This window comes from Arachis duranensis, chromosome 5 (genome assembly GCF_000817695.3).
Source record: "Arachis duranensis cultivar V14167 chromosome 5, aradu.V14167.gnm2.J7QH, whole genome shotgun sequence".
In the NCBI taxonomy this organism is placed as follows: domain Eukaryota; kingdom Viridiplantae; phylum Streptophyta; class Magnoliopsida; order Fabales; family Fabaceae; genus Arachis; species Arachis duranensis.
This window is the reverse complement of record NC_029776.3, coordinates 23,087,598-23,106,370: the sequence shown is the minus strand read 5'-3', so window position 1 is coordinate 23,106,370 and position 18,773 is coordinate 23,087,598.

Below are 18,773 nucleotides of genomic sequence, written 5' to 3'. Positions count from 1 at the left end.
TATAAAAATTATTAAAAAAAAAATTTTTATAATTTTATACTTTTTTCTCAAATTATACATTTATTAATCGATTTCAACCATAAAATAAAAATTTTCAAAAGAAAAAAAGAATAAATAAAAGAAAATTCAAGAGACACCAAAAATTTAACATTTTTTCTCTTACTTTCTTAAATTTTTTTTTCAAAAATCTTTTTCATTGTCCTTATTAACTAATTATATTTATTTATTATCCATTATTTTTTTAGATTAATTAAAAAGTTATTTCACACAACATACACATGTATTAATTCGTGAAAACTATGTTGTGTTTGTGTTCGGTGGTCGGTTGCCGGACAGATCAGGTGGTTATTTGAGGGGGAATAACGCTTCAATCGCGGTCGTGCCAGGTTTAGATCAGCCGGGTAGCCGAGCTCTCGTTGTGGAAGGAAGGAGGGGATGCCACCTGCAAAGACACTCCGACGCTCTAATCAGCTAGTGTGCAGGTGGGGAATATGATAGGTGGACAAAGTGACGTACCTTGGGGGAAGGGCAAGTCCTTCTCCATTTATACCGTGTCAGAGGTGGGCCCTTCAAGGACAGGCCCACCTTCCTCGAAGCTTCCTCCCAGCTGTAGTGGGGAGCTGCCAGGGACGCGTGTCCGGGTCGCGCAGTGAACCGTATGTGCCCGACCGTTCGGGTCGGGTCATCTTTGGGTCGGGTTGGCCCGCAAGTGGCCTGGGCCAGGCCGTAACAGTGTCCCCACGCGCCAGTGGTAGTCGTGGGAGCTATCAATGGCGTGTAATGTTCACGCCCCTCGTCAGGTCGGTCGCTCGTGGGAGGGACGTGCCCCCTATGCGCGCGTCTTTTGGTTGCCCAACAACCGTTCCGTCGCCTCGTCTTTCGCACCGGGCATTGAATGCTCATAAAAGAGGGGAACACCCTGTTTGCAAAGACTATTTTGCCCCCAGGTTTTTCGCGCTTTCTGGGAGGCAGTTTTAAACAGTTGGTTTTGTTTCTTTATCTCTTATACTTCTGCACTCTCCCATTCTTCCTATTTTCCTGTTCCCTTCTTCAAAAAGTTTCAAAGTGCTGTTGCAGTGCCCTTGTGCATCCTCCAATCCCTTCATCTTTTTTAGCTTTTTTCGACTAATTCAGGTAGTTCTTGGATCTTTCTCTTTTCTGCTTTGTTCTTACATGCTTGTTGTTTGTGCTTGTTTATCATTTCTGTTGTCCTGCTTGATTTTTATTGTGATGTGGTCTCTCGAAGTTGGTTAGGCGTGTTAGGGGAGGAGTACCATTCTAGGATAGGCTTTGTTTGGGGTTTTTACATTTTTACCTGCGTTTGGTCTTAGTTGGGGAGTAGTGGGGTTAGTATCTGTATTCGCCCCGAGCACCCGACCTTTTAGACTGACTGGATGGTCCCCCCATGTAGGTATGGCTCGCACGACCTCCCGGGCTTCCCCTTCTCCCGCGGCGTATGATCCCTACGCCTGGGTCGTTTCCGACGTAAGGGATTCTCCTAACCAAATGGGCGAGGAAGAGCTCACCAAGTTCCGTCAAGCCGAGTACTTGTGCGGAGGGACCGATGAGGAAGCCAATTATGACGTCTTCATCCTGGCTCCTCATGAGCGCTTGTATGAGCTTAATTTCAACCATCCCCGGGTCGCCGATTGGATTTGGTTCTATAAATCCATGTTTACCCAAGTTGGGGTTCGTATTCCATTCTCCGCCTTTCAGATGGCGCTTCTAGGTCAGGTTTCCGTTGCGCCGTCGCAGTTGCATCTGAACAGCTTGGCTTCGATTCGCTGTTTCGAGATGGTTTGTGAATACCTTGAGCTGCCGGTGTCTGTAGATGTCTTTCTTTTCTTTTTCAATCTTACAAACCCTTCGAAGGAGGGGAAACATAAAAAGGGGTTCATGTCCTTCCGGTCTGCCCAAGGTCGGAGGATTTTTGGTTTATTTGAGGACTCCTATCACGGATTTAAGGATAAATATTTCAAGGTCCGCCCTGTCAAAGGTCGTCATCCCTTTTGGTTGTCGTTGGAGGGGGCACGCCTTATCCCGACCTATTGGAGCTTCGGGGCAGGGTCCAATGCCTTCGTTAAAGTAACCTATAAGGGCATGTCGGCGGTGGATAGAAAGATTGCCGACGTGTTGATGGCAATCTTTGGGAGGAATCATGTGAATCCTCACCTCCTCATGGGTGATCGGGAGGCCGGTCGCAATTATATTGTGAGAAGCCTTTGCTTGTCTTGTGTTAGCTTCTTGCTTTCCTTAATATCTTATTGTCACTAACCGACTTCTTTTTCTTTTTAGTGGGAATGTCTGCCGAGATAACGGGTCTCCCTAACTTGTTTCAAACCTTCCTGTGTGCAAGTGACGACGAGGGAGGTAATGAGAAGTCTGCTGCTGAGAAATCTGCCGTTCCCCCAGAGGACAAGGCCGCTTCGGAACAAGGGGTTGAGGTCGGCGAGACTGGCACCTCGGCTCAAGGTGACAAAGCGGTTCATGTTTCTCCCTTCCGTGAGGTGATCGGCACCGGGGGTTCGACATCTAACCCGGATGCCAACGACGAGGTGGAAGAGGTTCCTAGCCTCAAGAGGAAAAGAAAGACGTCGTCCAGTCCTGAGGGGGTTCTTACTGTCATGGAGAGGAATTTTGATGTCGGAAACTTCATAGATTCCCAGCTGATTCCTGGTACTGAGGAGCATTTTCATGAGTCATCCCTCGCCGGGCAGGCGAGGTGGATGTACCGTACCCTTTTACGCGGCGCAGTGATAGCTCGGAAGGCCAAGTTCGAGCTATCTGGGATGGAGTCCCTCCGTAGAAGGTTGGAATCTGCTGGGAAGGCTAACAACGAGCTTAAAAGTGAAGTTGAGACTCTCCGGGAGCAGCTGACCCAATCAAATGAGAAGCTTGATGCCGCCGAGAAGAAAGCTACTGCTGCCGAGAAGAAAGCCACTACCGCCGAGAAGAAGTTGGAGGAGTCAGACGCCACGGTTTCACGTCTTGTCGATCGCGAAATGGCTTTAGAGAGTCAGGTCGGCGCAGCACAAAAACGGGTGGCCGAGATTGAGAAGGAGAAGCAAGTTGTGGAGGCTGAACTGGCAGCATTGAAAACAAAGTATAAGGACGTCGTCAAGCAGGGGAAGGGTGCAATCCTGGCGACCGAGGAGACCCTCAAGGCTCAGGTTAAAATTGTTTCCCCTGACTTTGACACGTCGGCGATTGGCATCTTCAAGGTGATCAAGGATGGCAAGATTGTTGACCGATCAGTGTCTTCAAGGTGATCAAGGATGGCAAAATTGTTGACGAACCCAAGAAGTGAATTCTCTTTTTCTGTTATAAAACTCTGGTTTAGCCGTTTTGTTTTGGCTTTGGTGAACAATTGACTCTTTGAGTTGCTTGCGCGTTCTATTGTAGTTAATACTTTCTTATTTGCCTGGTCGTGTTATCGTTTATATTAACCGTTATTGACTTGTGGCTGTTGTTCGTTTTGGCGTATTGATGATATCTCGGTTGGGCCGGGTCGTGGCTTTTTGGTGTAGCCGTTTTACTATTGTTGTTATTGATGGGCTCCCGGGGTGATCAGTCCCGGGGCCGCGCATCGTTGTCGGTTTGTGATGAATTCGCTTGCGTAGTGGGTTGTCCAGAAAAGGCGAACAAAACAAAAGACAGGAAATTTTCACAAGTATATATTATTCGGTAATTGCATAAAAGGCCCATAGGACATAAGGAAAAGTGCAAATCTACGAATTAATACTTAGCTCGATTGGTCGGTATGTCGCCTCATGTGCTAGGAGTAGAATCTTCTCAGGTTGTCCGCGTTCCATGTTCTTGGGACTTCCTTGCCATCGAGCCTTTCTAACTTGAAAGCGCCTTTGCCCATCACTTTTTTGATTCTATAGGGACCTTCCCAATTTGCCGCTAGTTTGCCTACTCCAGGGGTCGGTAAGCCGATGTCGTTACGCCTTAGGACGAGATCGTTTGGCTCGAACTCCCTTTTGAGCACTTTGGTGTTGTAGCGCAGGGCCATTCTTTGTTTCAGCGCTGTTTCTGTCAAATGGGCCATTTCTCTTGCTTCATCTATTAGGTCCTTCTCCACGACTTCCTCCACTCCTTTCAAAAGTAGACGGGGGCTCGGTTCTCCGATCTCCACGGGTATTACCGCGTCTAACCCGTATGTCAGTCGGAAAGGAGTTTCCTTAGTGGAAGACTGTTCGGTTGTTCGGTAAGACCACAGGACCGAGGCTAGTTCGTCGGCCCAAACACCTTTTTTATTATCCAATCGCTTCTTCAGCCCTAACAGGATAATCTTGTTCGCGGATTCCACCTGTCCGTTTGTTTGGGGGTGCTCTACCGAGGAGAACTTCTGTCTTATACCCAAATCGGTGAGGAATTCCGTGAACTTCTTGTCGGTAAACTGTGTGTCATTGTCCGAGATAACGACTTCTGGAATCCCGAATCGCGTTATCACCTGCCTCCACATGAATTTCTTGCAATTGGATGAGGATATGCTGGCCAGCGGCTCGGCTTCTATCCATTTGGTGTAGTAATCGATGGCGACTATGAGATACTTGACTTTCCCGGGACCGACTGGGAAGGGCCCCAAGAGGTCGACTCCCCACTGCGAGAATGGTCGGAAGGACGTTAACAGGCTTAACTCGGAGGCCGGCTCTCTGTGGAAATTGGCGTTCTCTTGACACTTGACACATTTTCTGACGAATTCTTTAGAGTCTGCCATCATTGTCGGCCAATAGTATCCAGCTCGGATTAACTTTCTTGCTAGGGCTTTGCCTCCTATGTGGTGTCCGCAGCAGCCTTCATGGACTTCTCTGAGGACATAGTCCGTTTGGTCGGGGTGTAAACACTTCAGTAGGGGCTGGTTGAGCCCTTTCTTGAATAGCTGTCCTTGAATGACCGCGTATTTGGCTGCTTCCCTTCTCAATTTCGTGGCGTCCTTTTCATCTTCAGGGAGTTTGCCATTTTCAAGGAAGCTTGTGATGGGGTCTAGCCATGAAGAGCCCAGCCTTGACAGATGCAGGGTGACCGCCGGCTCCCTCGTCATGCCTTGGATGAGGGACCGGTTGCCTTCTCCCGGTTTTGTGCTGGCCAATTTCGATAGGAGATCTGCCCGTGTGTTCCTCTCCCTGGGAACGTGGTGGACCGTGACCTCCTCTAACTTTTGGCTTAAGTTCTTGACTTTTTCCAAGTACTTTTGTAATAATGAGTCTCTGGCTTGATAGTTCCTGTTTACTTGGGAGGTGACGACCTACGAATCGCTGCATATTTCCAGCCTTGTTGCTCCGACTTCTGCTGCTAGGGTTAAGCCCCCTATGAGGGCTTCGTATTCTGCTTGGTTGTTTGAAACGGGGAATTCGAACCTGATCGACTGCTCGTATACGACTCCAACCGGGCTTTCCAGGATGATCCCGGCGCCCCCGGACGTCTGGTTGGAGGCTCCGTCCACGTGGAGCTTCCACCGTGTGCTCGTCTCCTCGGTTGGATCTCCCGTTACTTCTACTAGAAAATCTGCCATCGCTTGCGCCTTGATGGCTTGCCGGGGTTCGTATCGTATGTCATATTGGGAAAGTTCAATGGACCAAGTCATCATCCTTCCCGCCAAGTCGGGTTTTTGAAGTACTTGCCGGATTTCCTAGTCCGTTCTTACGACAACTTGGTGACCTTGGAAGTATTGCTTTAACCTCCGTGAGGAGGTCAAGAGTGCTAGAGCTAGCTTTTCCAGTTTGCTGTACCTTAATTCCGCCCCTTGGAGGGCTCTGCTAACGAAGTAGATTGGTTGTTGAGCCCTCCCTTCTTCTCGCACTAGGACTGCGGCCAGGGCTTCTCCTGTTATGGCGAGGTATAGATATAACGGCTCCCCGTCCTTTGGCTTCCCGAGCACTGGGGGTGCCGCCAGGATTTCCTTGAAGTGCATAAAGGCTTCCTCGCATGCGGGTGTCCATTCGAATGCTATCCCTTTCCTCATGAGGTTAAAGAACGGTAGGGCCTTTGTTGCCGACACTCCGAGAAACCGGGATAGCGAGGTCAGCCGCCCCGCCAACCTTTGGACGTCCTTGATACAACCTGGGCTCTTCATCTGGAGTATCGCTTGGCATTTCTCTGGGTTAGCTTCTACCCCTCTCTGAGTTATCATGAATCCTAGGAACTTTCCAGCTTCCATGGCGAAGGCACATTTGAGGGGATTCAGCCTCATGCCGTGTCGTCAGAGAGACGCGAATACACCTGCCAGGTCATTCAGGAGGTTGTCGGGTCGCGTTGTTTTCGCGAGGATGTCGTCCACATAGACTTCCACTGTCTTGCCTATGAGGTCGTGGAATATCCTATTCATCAGCCTTTGATATGTTGCCCCTGCGTTTTTTAGGCCGAATGGCATGACCTTATAACAGAAGGTTCCTCCTGGCGTTATGAACGCCGTCTTGTCTTCGTTTGGGCGGTGCATCGGTATCTGGTTGTAGCCGGAGTAGGCGTCCATGAAGCTCAGATAACGGTAGCCCGCCGCAGCATCGACGAGCGCGTCTATGTTGGGGAGGGGGAAACAGTCCTTAGGGCATGCCTTGTTAAGGTCAGAGTAATCTACGCACATTCTCCATTTGCCGTTGTGCTTTTTAACTAGAACTACATTCGAGAGCCATGTCGAGTAGTCTATTTCTCGTATGAAACCTGCCTCTAGGAGGCTGGTCGTCTGCCTGGCCACCTCCTCCGCCCTCTCGCGCGACATCTTCCTCCTCCGTTGGGCTACCGGGCGTGCTTCCGACTTGACGGCCAGGTGGTGTGACATAATTTTAGGGTCTATGCCCGGCATGTCGGCCGGTGTCCAGGCAAACAAATCCCTATTGGCCCTTATCATTTCGACCAAGGGCTCCTTCAACTCATGTGGGAGGTTCTTGTTGATGAACGTGAATTTTTCCTCCGTGTCACCGATCCTGAATTTTACCAAGTCCCCTTCTGGTTCCGGTCTGGGTTTGTCGTCTATTCTGGCGTCCAGGTCAGCTAGGAACACGCCGGATGCCGCTTTGGATTTCTTCCTTAAGCAGAGGCTGGCATTGTCGCAAGCGACTGCCGTCTCAAGGTCTCCTCTTATGGACCCAATAGAGCCGTCATCAGTAACGAACTTCATGACCAGCAGCTTCGTGTTGATTATTGCTTCAAAATCATTAATCGTCTTCCTTCCTAAGATGATATTGTTAGCGGTGGAATCTCAGAGGATCACGAACTCGGCCATCGCCGATCTTCGGCCTTGAGTCTGTCCCACTGAGATCGGCAGGGATATTACCCCATCAGGTTTGATGAAGTGGTCGCCCAACCCAATGACCCCATGTTGGTGAGTCGTCAGGTCGGCGTCCCTTAGCCCCAATGCGTCGAATACGTTGCGAAACATGATGTTCGAGTCAGCCCTCGTGTCGACAAGGATTCGTTTGACGAGATCGGTTCCCACTCTGGCCGTGATGACCATGGGTGGGTTTTCTGGGGCGTCGTTGAACCATTGGTCTTCCGGGCCGAAAGAAATGGAGGGGGCTTCCTAGAGTTTCGCGCCAACGAGGAGGAGACCGCCAAGACCTTAGCGTCTTTTTTGTGCGCGGATCGTGACCTCGGCGCGGCGTTTTTGGCCGTCACCACGTTGATCACGGTGAGTCCGTGATCTTTGTCTTCTGGCTCTTGTCGCCGCTTTGCCGAACGGATTTTGCCTTCTTCATCTTGGTCGCAATAACGCCTCCTCGGCTCCCTGATAAGATGGGAGAATTCTGCTAGTTTACCTTCCCTTATTGCTTGTTCTAGTGCATCCTTCAGGTCAAAGCAGTCCTGTGTTTGGTGACCATAACCTTTGTGGTAGTCACAATAGAAGTTCTTGTTTCCTCCCGTACGGTCCTTGAGTGGCCGGGGCTTCGGCAGAATTCCTTTCTCGGCTATTCGCTGATAAACTTCCGTGATGGGAAAAGTGAGCGGAGTGTAGTTGGTGAATTTTCCGACCCGGGAGAATGGCCTGGGTGCCTTGCTTGGAGCTCCTTCCCTGGATTGTTCTTTTAGTCTTTCTCCGTTGCCTTGTTGCCGAGGTTGGCTGTAGCCGGACTGCCGTTTATTGGCAGCCACGACTTGGCTGATTTCCTCATCGTTTATATACTCCTTGGCTACCGTTTGGATCTCGTGCATCTTCCAAACTGGTTTTGTGGTAAGGTGCTTTCGAAAGTTCTCGTTGAGGAGGCCGTTCGTCAGGCAAAGGCTGGCCACCGAATCGGTTAGGCCGTCGATTTCCAAGCATTCATCATTGAACCGATCCAAGTATTTTCTGGTCGGCTCTCCTTGTCTCTGGGTTACCCCCAGGAGGTTGATCGGGTGTTTTGCCTTTGCTATTCGTGTTGTAAACTGGGCCAAGAATGCACAACTGATGTCCAAAAACCCGTAGATGGACCCCTGCGGGAGGCCGTTAAACCATCTGATCGCGGGTCCTGCCAGGGTCACCGGGAAGGCTCGGCACCTCACCTCGTCCCCTACTCACCTCACCTCGTCCCCCACTCCCTCTAAATTCATCCTTGCTTCGAATGCCGTGAGGTGTTCCAGAGGGTCTTGAGTTCCATCATACCTCATGTCCGTTGGTTTGTCGAAGTGCTTCGGCAACCGGACTTCGAGGATGGACCGGTGGAATGGAGTGGCGCCCATTATCACGGGTTGTCGTTTCCTCTCGGACCTCCCTTCCCCGTCTTCCCGATCTCGTGCTGTGCGGCGCATTTCTTTGCCTCGGGAGTAGATGATCGTGTCATTTCGTCTTCTCGGGATGGGGGACTCTTCGCGGGTGCTCTCCGCTTCCGTTCGGGATGCGGAGGCGCGTCGCAGATGGCTTCGGTGGGAGTCTCTCTCTTGGCTCTCAGGGGATGGGGTGTAGCTGGGATCAGTGGTTCGTCCGTCGCGCTCCTGGTCGGCTAGTTGCCGCTCCAGGTTCTGGACCCTATGATGTAGCTCCTGCATTATTATGGCGCTGTCGCCGCCCGTTCCCCCGAAGGGTCGCGTCCTTGTGTGTGGTTCAGTGTGTTGTCGGGGGGACCTTCGCCGTCCTCTTAGTGAGGCGACGGAGGCCGCCCCTTCTGCTCCGGCTCCTCGGCCTTGGTCCCCCGGGCCCGGCACAACGTCCATCTAGGCGATCTCCACAGACGGCGCCAATGTTCGGTGGTCGGTTGCCGGACAGATCAGGTGGTTATTTGAGGGGGAATAACGCTTCAATCGCGGTCGTGCCAGGTTTAGATCAGCCGGGTAGCTGAGCTCTCGTTGTGGAAGGAAGGAGGGGATGCCACTTGCAAAGACACTCCGACGCTCTAATCAGCTAGTGTGCAAGTGGGGAATATGATAGGTGGACAAAGTGACGTACCTTGGGGGAAGGGCAGGTCCTTCCCCATTTATACCGTGTCAGAGGTGGGCCCTTCAAGGACAGGCCCACCTTCCTCGAAGCTTCCTCCCAGCTGTAGTGGGGAGCTGCCAGGGACGCGTGTCCGGGTCGCGCAGTGAACCGTATGTGCCCGACCGTTCGGGTCGGATCATCTTTGGATCGGGTTGGCCCGCAAGTGGCCTGGACCAGGCTGTAACAGTTTGCATTTTGTTATTTGTTTTTTCTTGTTGCTTATACATATTTTTCGGTGCATTTTAGTTTGCCAGCATCGCAAACATGCCTTCATGGCTATGTTGAGCAACAACGTAACTGCTCTTGTTTAAAAAGAATTTAAATTAAATTCTTTCTGTTTTCATTGCTTTGAAAGGCCAAGTATTTGAAAAGTTTCATTGCTTTGAAATGTTTTTAACGGATCTAATTTTATTGTTAAGAAAAATGAAGAAGATTTTTGAAAGAATGAAAAAAAGTAAGAGAGAATTATTAAAAAAGTGTTTTGGAAATTTTAAATTTTGTCACTACAATAATATAGATTATTTTTTAGGATAATATATATAAAAAAAAGAATTAAAATTTGTCAAAAAAACAAAATTTGACACTTTTAACTATGAAAATATGTTAATAAAAGTTTTGTCAAAAATAGTATTTTTAACATATAAGCAATTGTGAAAAAAAGTTTAAATCTTATTTTGATAAATATTAGCTGTCAAAAATAATTTGTTAGAAAAATTTAAGAACATATTTTTTATGATATTTATTAACTGTCAAAAATACTATTTATTTTGACACTTATTGATCATAAAAAATTCTCAACAAAAATTTTTAACAAAGAATGAGATGAGATCTTGAAACTGAAGAAAAAACTGAGATTTTGAAGATAAAAAATGAGTAGTATGATCCCAAATTGAGAGCAGTGTGATGCCAAAATTGACGGAGTCCAGAGAAAAAGAAAAATAGTGGAGTAAATTGAAAACAAATGAGTGTCAAAATTGAGGAGTAATTTTCTACGGTCAAATTATTCATCAAGAAAACATAAAAAATTTGATATTTGTGATATTTGTCAAAAATATATATTAATTTTTACACTTAATTATGACTGTTAAAAAAATGTTAAAATAGCTCTTTTTTCTTGTAGTGTGTGTCTCTTCGATTTCTTGTATTTTTTTTAATTTTTTTATTTTGTGGTTGAAATTAATTAATAGATGTGTGATTTAAAAAATAATAAAAAATTATAAAATAGAACTTTTCTAGTAATATTTATAACTTGTAAAAAAAAATTATATCATAATTATTAAGTTAATAAAATCTAGGTTAGATTAAGAGTTATGGTAAGTCAATCTATTTTATCCAATAATAATAAGACATGTCATAAAAGGGTAACTTACCCTTTATTTTAGAGAGGATTAGATAGAATTCACCTAAAACAAATCCTCTCCAAACACTATTATATAATTTTGAGGACAATTTACGTGTTTAAAACAATTGTGAAAAATCTTTACTTGATTATAACAATTGAAAAGTGCATACGTTTATGTCTTGTTTCATTTTCTATAGAAACCCTGGGAGCTTACCACGTTTTCTAAAATGAACATAAACCGTGCCTGGTAACAAAGTTTTATGTTGAAGGGAATTTGAAGGTAAACCGTGCGTGGCAGCCACGGTTTACTATTGGACAAAGCAACACATAAACCATGGGAGGCAGCCACGGTTTATGAAGGAATTAGTGTGTGCATAAACCCCTTGAGGCAGCCACGGTTTATGAGTGGACAGCTATAAATATAGAAGTCGTAGCTGCTGAGGGCGGATCAGTTGTGAGGTTTGAAAATTTTGGTGAAGTTGGGTGGCTGAGAGAGAATTCAGAGAGTTTTATGGTTTAGAGTTGGTGAAGTTGGTGAAGTTGGTGAAGTGTCTCAATTGAACAACTAAACAAAGAAACGACATTCATTGACGCTATATAAACAGATGAATAACACTAACGCTATTAACGGACACTAATAAAATTTAGACAATAACCTTACATCACGCAAAATAAGACATCCTAACTATCCCCGCCAGCAATATCTCTTCGCTGGACACAATTCTTCCGCGTATGACCAGGCTGCCGACAGAGGCCACAGCGCTTGGGCTGGTTTTCAGCAAACTGATCCATGACACCGCGGATCCTGGTTGCCTTCGGACGACCTTCCCTCGCTCGCCTCATGTTAGGATCAGGAATGACAGTTGGTGCGGCATATGGGGGCCATAGGCCTTCTGGGATGGGCAGAACAAACCCGTGCCTGTAAACGTTGAACACCTCACTCATACGATACACCTCGTGAACATATGATGCCCAATTCAGCCGCGAGTGGGCGCAACATGTAATGGCGTGACAACATGGATAATAGAGCACCTAAAAGTAGCCGCAATCACATGTGTGATCCTTAAGGGAGACTCAATAGCTACCTAGCGAGAAGTTTCCAGTCAGTGTCGTCTCAGCCACCGTATACTCCGACTGGTGCCTGTCGTATAACGTGACGGTGAAGCACCTTGAGTCTCTTATGTTCCGTTCAATAGCCTTAACCAACGCCTGACAAAATTCATGGCCAGATCCAACTTGCGCCTCTGCTGTTTGTCCCCGGGGAACGAATAGCTCAGCAAGCCTCCCGTAGGTGGACTTAACCAACGAAGTGACTGGGAGGTTGCGAGTTCCCTTTAACACGGAATTCACACATTCACTGATGTTGGTTGTCATGTGCCCGAACCGTCTACCGCTATCCTCGTGTTGGGTTCACTTCTCATACTCCATCCAGTTCGTCCAGTCACACATGGCCGGATTCTCAGTCCGCATGATGTCAAACCAATAGTAGAACTCTACTTCAGTTTTTGCATAGGCCGCATTCACCAGCATCCTCTTGGCATCTTTACCTTTGAAGCTAAGGCTGAAATTTGCTGCCACATGATGGATACAGTACGCACGATAAGCACGTAGAGGCAGCCAACCATTATCGGGATTCTCAAGTGCAGCCTTGATGTTATTATGCCTGTCTGAGATAACAAGGATACCCTCCTGTGGCGTCACATGTGTTCGTAGGTTGGACAAGAAGAATGACCATGACTCTGCATTTTCCCCCTCTACAAGCGCATTTTCCCGTCAATACTCACAAGCGGCTTGCAATTTTGGAAGACCTCAACGCAAGGTGAAAATGTCCAGAACAGACGATGAAAGTACACTGTTGACTCATCAAGCTGATCCCCAACTCAAACAGGAGATGTCTTCAACACAGTAACTGTCCCGAGCATCGTCAAGTGCACCCCTAGCATCCAATATGGCAACTCGGCATAAGACTCTTACCAGTCTCCATATATTTGTGTAACTGCCTTCTGTTTTGCCATCCAAACCTTCCTGTAACTAGGCTTGAACCTGTAATAAGCTTCAGTTGCTTGTTGCAACACCTTTATCGGTACTACAGCATCCGCACTAACTAATGGAAAAATCCTCGCACAGATAACGTGGTAATCAAGCTGACGGTGATCACTGGAAATAGAGGTGGCCAAGCAAGTGTGGGGACCATTGTACCTCCTAACCTCCCAAGTGCCCTTTCGTGCACAGAGCGATATTCGAATCAACAAAGTACAACCCTTGTCGAACTCCTTGCATTTTCCATGATACTTCAGATGGTCCGATTCCAACACTCGGTACTCAACACCTCAACGGATGCTATAGTCCTTCACACTCAGAAAAGCTTCATCTTTATTCTGGAATGATTGCCCAATCTGAAATTTTGTAGATGAACCCCCAACTGTAGTACCTCCGTCCGCCTGTTGACCCAGAGCCTCCAAGTTTAGATTGGAGAAGTGTGGAGGGTACTGCTGTTTGCCAGAACTTGAAGGCGCTTGTTGTGTGGTGCACGAAATTGTGATCATCAATGGCGCCATCAACATGGTACGCTCAATTGCAATCTCAACTCTTTATCACAACTTCGCACAACTAACCAGCAAATGCACTAGGTCGTCCAAGTAATAAATCTTACGCGAGTAAGGGTCGATCCTACGGAGATTGTTGGTATGAAGCAAGCTATGGTCACCTTGTAAATCTTAGTCAGGCAGATTCAAATGGTTATGGATGATATACGAATAAGGCATAAAGATAGAGATACTTATGTAATTCATTGGTGAGAACTTCAGATAAGCGTATGGAGATGCTTTGTCCCTTCCGTCTCTCTACTTTCCTACTGTCTTCATCCAATCCTTCTTACTCCTTTCCATGGCAAGCTGTATGTTGGACATCACCGTTGTCAGTGGCTACAATCCCGTCCTCTCAGTGAAAATGTTCAACGCACCCTGTCACGGCACGGCTAATCATCTGTCGGTTCTCAATCAAGTTGGAATAGAATCCATTGATTCTTTTGCGTCTGTCACTAACGCCCAGCCTTCAGGAGTTTGAAGCTCGTCACAGTCATTCAATCCTTGAATCCTACTCAGAATACTACAGACAAGGTTTAGATCTTCCGGATTCTCTTGAATGCCGCCATCAGTTCTAGCTTATACCACGAAGATTCCGATTAAGGGATCCAAGAGATAAATATTCAAGCCTTGTTTGCTTGTAGAACAGAAGTGGTTGTCAGGCACTCGTTCATAAGTGAGAATGATGATGAGTGTCACATAATCATCACATTCATCATGTTCTTGGGTGCAAATGAATATCTTAGAACAAGAATAAGCGGAATTGAATAGAAGAACAATAGTAATTGTATTAATACTCGAGGTATAGCAGAGCTCCACACCTTAATCTGTGGTGTGTAGAAACTCCACCGTTGAAAATACATAAGTGGTAATAGTGATCATTGGCTTCGGCCCCAGAGAGGGAACCAGAAGAACCAAGATCTGATATAAGATCTAAAGTGATCAAAAGATGAAAATACAATAGCAAAAGGTTCTATTTGTAGAGAACTAGTAGCCTAGGATTTACAAAGATGAGTAAATGACATAAAAATTCACTTCCGGACCCACTTGGTGTGTGCTTGGGCTGAGCATTGAAGCTTTCATGTGTAGAGACCTTTCTTGGAGTTAAACACCAGCTTTTGTTCCAGTTTGGGCGTTTAACTCCCATTCTTGTGCCAGTTCCGGCGTTTAACGCCGGGCAGTTTTGAGCTGATTTGGAACGCCAGTTTGGGCCATCAAATCTCGGGCAAAGTATGGACTATTATACATTGCTGAAAAGCCCAGGATGTCTACTTTCCAACGCCGTTGAGAGCACGCCAATTGGGCTTCTGTAGCTCCAGAAAAATCCACTTCGAGTGCAGGGAGGTCAGAATCCAACAGCATCTACAGTCCTTTTCAGCCTCTGAATCAGATTTTTGCTCAGGTCCCTCAATTTCAGCCAGAAAATACCTGAAATCACAGAAAAATACACAAACTCATAGTAAAGTCCAGAAAAGTGAATTTTAACTAAAAACTAATAAAAATATACTAAAAACTAACTAGATCATACTAAAAACATACTAAAAACAATGCCAAAAAGCGTATAAATTATCCGCTCATCATTGTGCATACGGATTAGCACCTGTGTCATCATTGCTGTCCCCAAAGATATCTACAGGCTCTTGCTCAGAGTCATCATCCCACATTGCATTCTCTACTTGATCAGGTTCTCCGAAGCCTTGAACTTCGTGAACTATGGCATGACCTGTATCCCCCTCAAATGCCTGCTGCTGGACCCTAGGATTATGCAAAGGTACAGAACCAACTGCATCCGTTCGTTCTAAATCAGCCGCGAAGGAAGGGGATGCGACCTGCGGAACAGATGGCCTGGCCGCAGGCATCGAACAAGACGCACCGCCTGCGGCAGTCGACCTATGAACTGGAGCCGATGCCCCAGAACTATCGACGGCAACCTCCAACTTCACATACAGCTCGTGTATTCTGACCTCCGAAAAACTCCTAACGCAATGAAACAGAACCCTAATATCTTCGTCAGTCGCTAACACGAACGTATCATACTGAACACCGCTCGAGACTACTGCGATGGGAATCTTGTAGAATATCTTCTTCACCAACTTGCTCCCAAATACCACAAGCTTCTGCAAGATGCTGTTCTTGACATCTGACAAAGTGTTTGATGAACTAATGAATACACTCAATGGTTCTCTGTCTGTGAACTTCACACCATATTTTTTGCTTCTTTTGATTTTCCCACAGCAATGCACTAAGACAAGAACACTCTCTTCTTTACTTGACATTGTGATAATGATCTCTTCACCAGCTTGAATCTCACTCATGTATATATAGAATTTCTCTCATCATAAATCGTGCTAGCTTACAAGGGTTTATGCCCATTGGAGATCCTTCATAAATCGTTGCTGCCAGCCATGTTTTATGCACATTTGTCTTCATAAACTGTGTCTGCTTCCAGTGGTTTTCAACTTTCATTCACCAAGAGTAAACCGTGGCTACCTACCACGGTTTACGTTAAGCTTCTCTTCCAAGTAAACCCCTGCTGCCAGCCACGGTTTATGTGTAACTAGGAACTGTGGTTGGCTCCCACGGTTTATATAGATAGTGAAACAAGACATGCACATATCAATTTTTCATTGTTGTAATCTGATAAACGTTTCTCCTGTTTATTTTATATCAGTCATTTGCCCTAATTTTGAGTATTTTATTTATTTATTTATTTAAATATGATTTTTTCTTCTCCATCGTATCTATCTCCTCATTCTTAAAATAGTAATCAAATACTTATAAGAATATTTACAAATGATTTATTAAAAAATTTACACTACAAAAAATGTTGAATACTGTGACTTTACCATCAGATTTACTGTTGGACGTTAACAGCGGATTTACTGGCGGATTTAACAACAAATTTGTCGGATAAAAAGGTTACCATCAGATTTGATATTCTAACGATACATTCACTAGTAATAATTAGAGGAAAAATAAAAAAATGGTGCCGAGATTTCTGTGGGATTTACCGTCGGATTTATCCGCCGGTAAATCTTAATTAACGGAACGCTGCGTTTTGGTTATATGCAATGTATTACCATCGAATTTATCCGTCAGTAAATTTGATGGTAAACCTGATCTAAATTCAAAATGTGCAGCCTCTCCATTCACTTTCCAAAACACCCTTCTCTCTTTCCATTCTCCTCTCTCTTCTCTCTCCCTGCAACATCCTCCAGCGCAGCAGCCCCTCCGGCCACCCTCCACCAGTACTACCCACCTCCATTCTCCTCTAAAGTATGTATCAAGTTGCCTGAATCGTGTTTCATTGCCTCAAATGGAGTTGCTCTATTTGTCTCCGCAACTGTTGGAAGAGCTGCCACTGCCACTTCCTCTATCGTCGGAGTTGTGTCTCTCCCCCGTCATCCAGGTAGTTAGGTTGTTCTCATCCTTCTCTCTATTCCATTTTGTTTTCATTTTTTTATTTAAAAAATTCTAACCCTTTTTTGCCCTAATCTCATTTTTGAGCTATCATTCAGATCCACTTCTGCTTCTGGTTTTTCTGCCTGTGACGAATTAGAAATGAAGAACAAGAAAACAAAATTAATGTTAACTGTGCATGTAGTGAAAATAGCCTACAACGATCATGATGGAAGTTCTGCTGCCAACGATGTTACTGTCGAAAAGGAAAGCGATATTTTATTTTAATCAAAATAGAATTTTTAATGTTTTTATATTTTTCAAAAATTTATTTATTTACTATTTTTTCTAAATTTGTTTTTGTTTTTTATGAATGTTTAGGTGGGCCTACAGAATATGTGTTGGTGTTTGAAGGTTGATTGATATAAGAATGTAATAAACAGTTTTAGGTTTGGTTTAAATTTTGTTTCTGGATTAATAATGACTAAATGCCAACTAGTGTTTGATATGGCTAGTTGATTGATTTCATATGTGGTTGTATTTGGCTGATATTGTGGATTTTAGATTTTGTATGTGGTTCATTGATTTGTGTATAATATGATTGCAGATTATAAATCTTTATGTGATAATCTAAAGGTTATTCATTTGGAACCAATTCCCTTTGACATGGAGAGAGATTTAATAACCCCAACATTCTAGTTGAAGAGACCACAGTTGCTCAAGTATTATAAGGTTTGTCTTCAAGCCGTGATCAATATTTCATAACTCTGTTTCACTTCAAACCTTACAAGTTTTTAGTGGTTTGCTTGTTTTTTGTTTATTGATTTTAACTCCTTCATATACTGATATGATTAGAATTTGAACAAGCCTATAAATGTAAAATGGTTTTAGCTTCCCTGTATCTGGATTCGAGGGCTATCTATGAATTACAATGAGATGTTTGACATCAGTTTGAGTGCCTCAATTTGATAAATTAATGTTACTATACAAACAAATGCAGAATCATATTGATGAACTATACAAGGAAGCAAAGGGAACAAAGGTGTGAACTATATAACAAGAGGCTACCCTATAGTCCTACATTATGCTCTGATAGTAATTTTTACCAGTTGTGTTAGAATCCATTTGGTTTCTTGTAAATATATGTTTATGAATGAACACTATTTAAGTGATAAACAAAATTTAGTTGTCGTTCCTTGTATTAAATTGTTAGTTTAGAAATTATTAGATTTAAATATTTAAAAATATATATTGAATTTTTAAATAATTTTTTTAAAAAATTAAAATTTAAGTTTATCGTCGGTTAAATTTACCGGTAACTATTAATTTAATTATTAATAATAAATAATATATTACTGTCAGATTTACTGGAAAAAAATTCGATGATAACAATGCAAGTTCCAGAATTTCGTAATTAAAGGTTTATATCTGCCGGTAATTAGCGACGAACGAAAAAATTCGACAATAAATAGTTACTAGTGAGGTTTATACCGTCGGATTTATTCCACCACTAAATCCGACGGAAAATAGTTATCTCGGATTTTTTTGATAAATTTAACGATAAATCTAATGGTATTAAGCGTTTTTCTTGTAGTGTTAGGAATTGAGTTCAAATTATAGTAACGTGTGAATTAGCTACAACTAAAAGAACCACAAGAATAGTATTATTTGAATATTTTAATATTTGTATTTCAAAAATTTACAAAATTTAAATATTGAAGTGAAAACTCTACCAAAATATAAGATGATCCAATAAATTAAGATAAATGCTATCTTATTCTCTCTAAAATAATATGTAAGTTATCCTCTTTGATGTGTCATATTTCAATGTTTATTTATTTTAAATTTTTAGTAGAATTTGTTGGATGACTAATTTATCTAATAAAATAAAAAAAAATTAATTTTGGGTCATTAAAATTTGTTGGAAATTTAACAAAATATTTGAAAAATAATATTATATATTACTCTTTTATTTTTCACACAAAATCTCTGATTTCTAACAAAAATTAAATAAAAATCTAGACCTTCATAAAAAATAATTGCAAACTAGCTACAT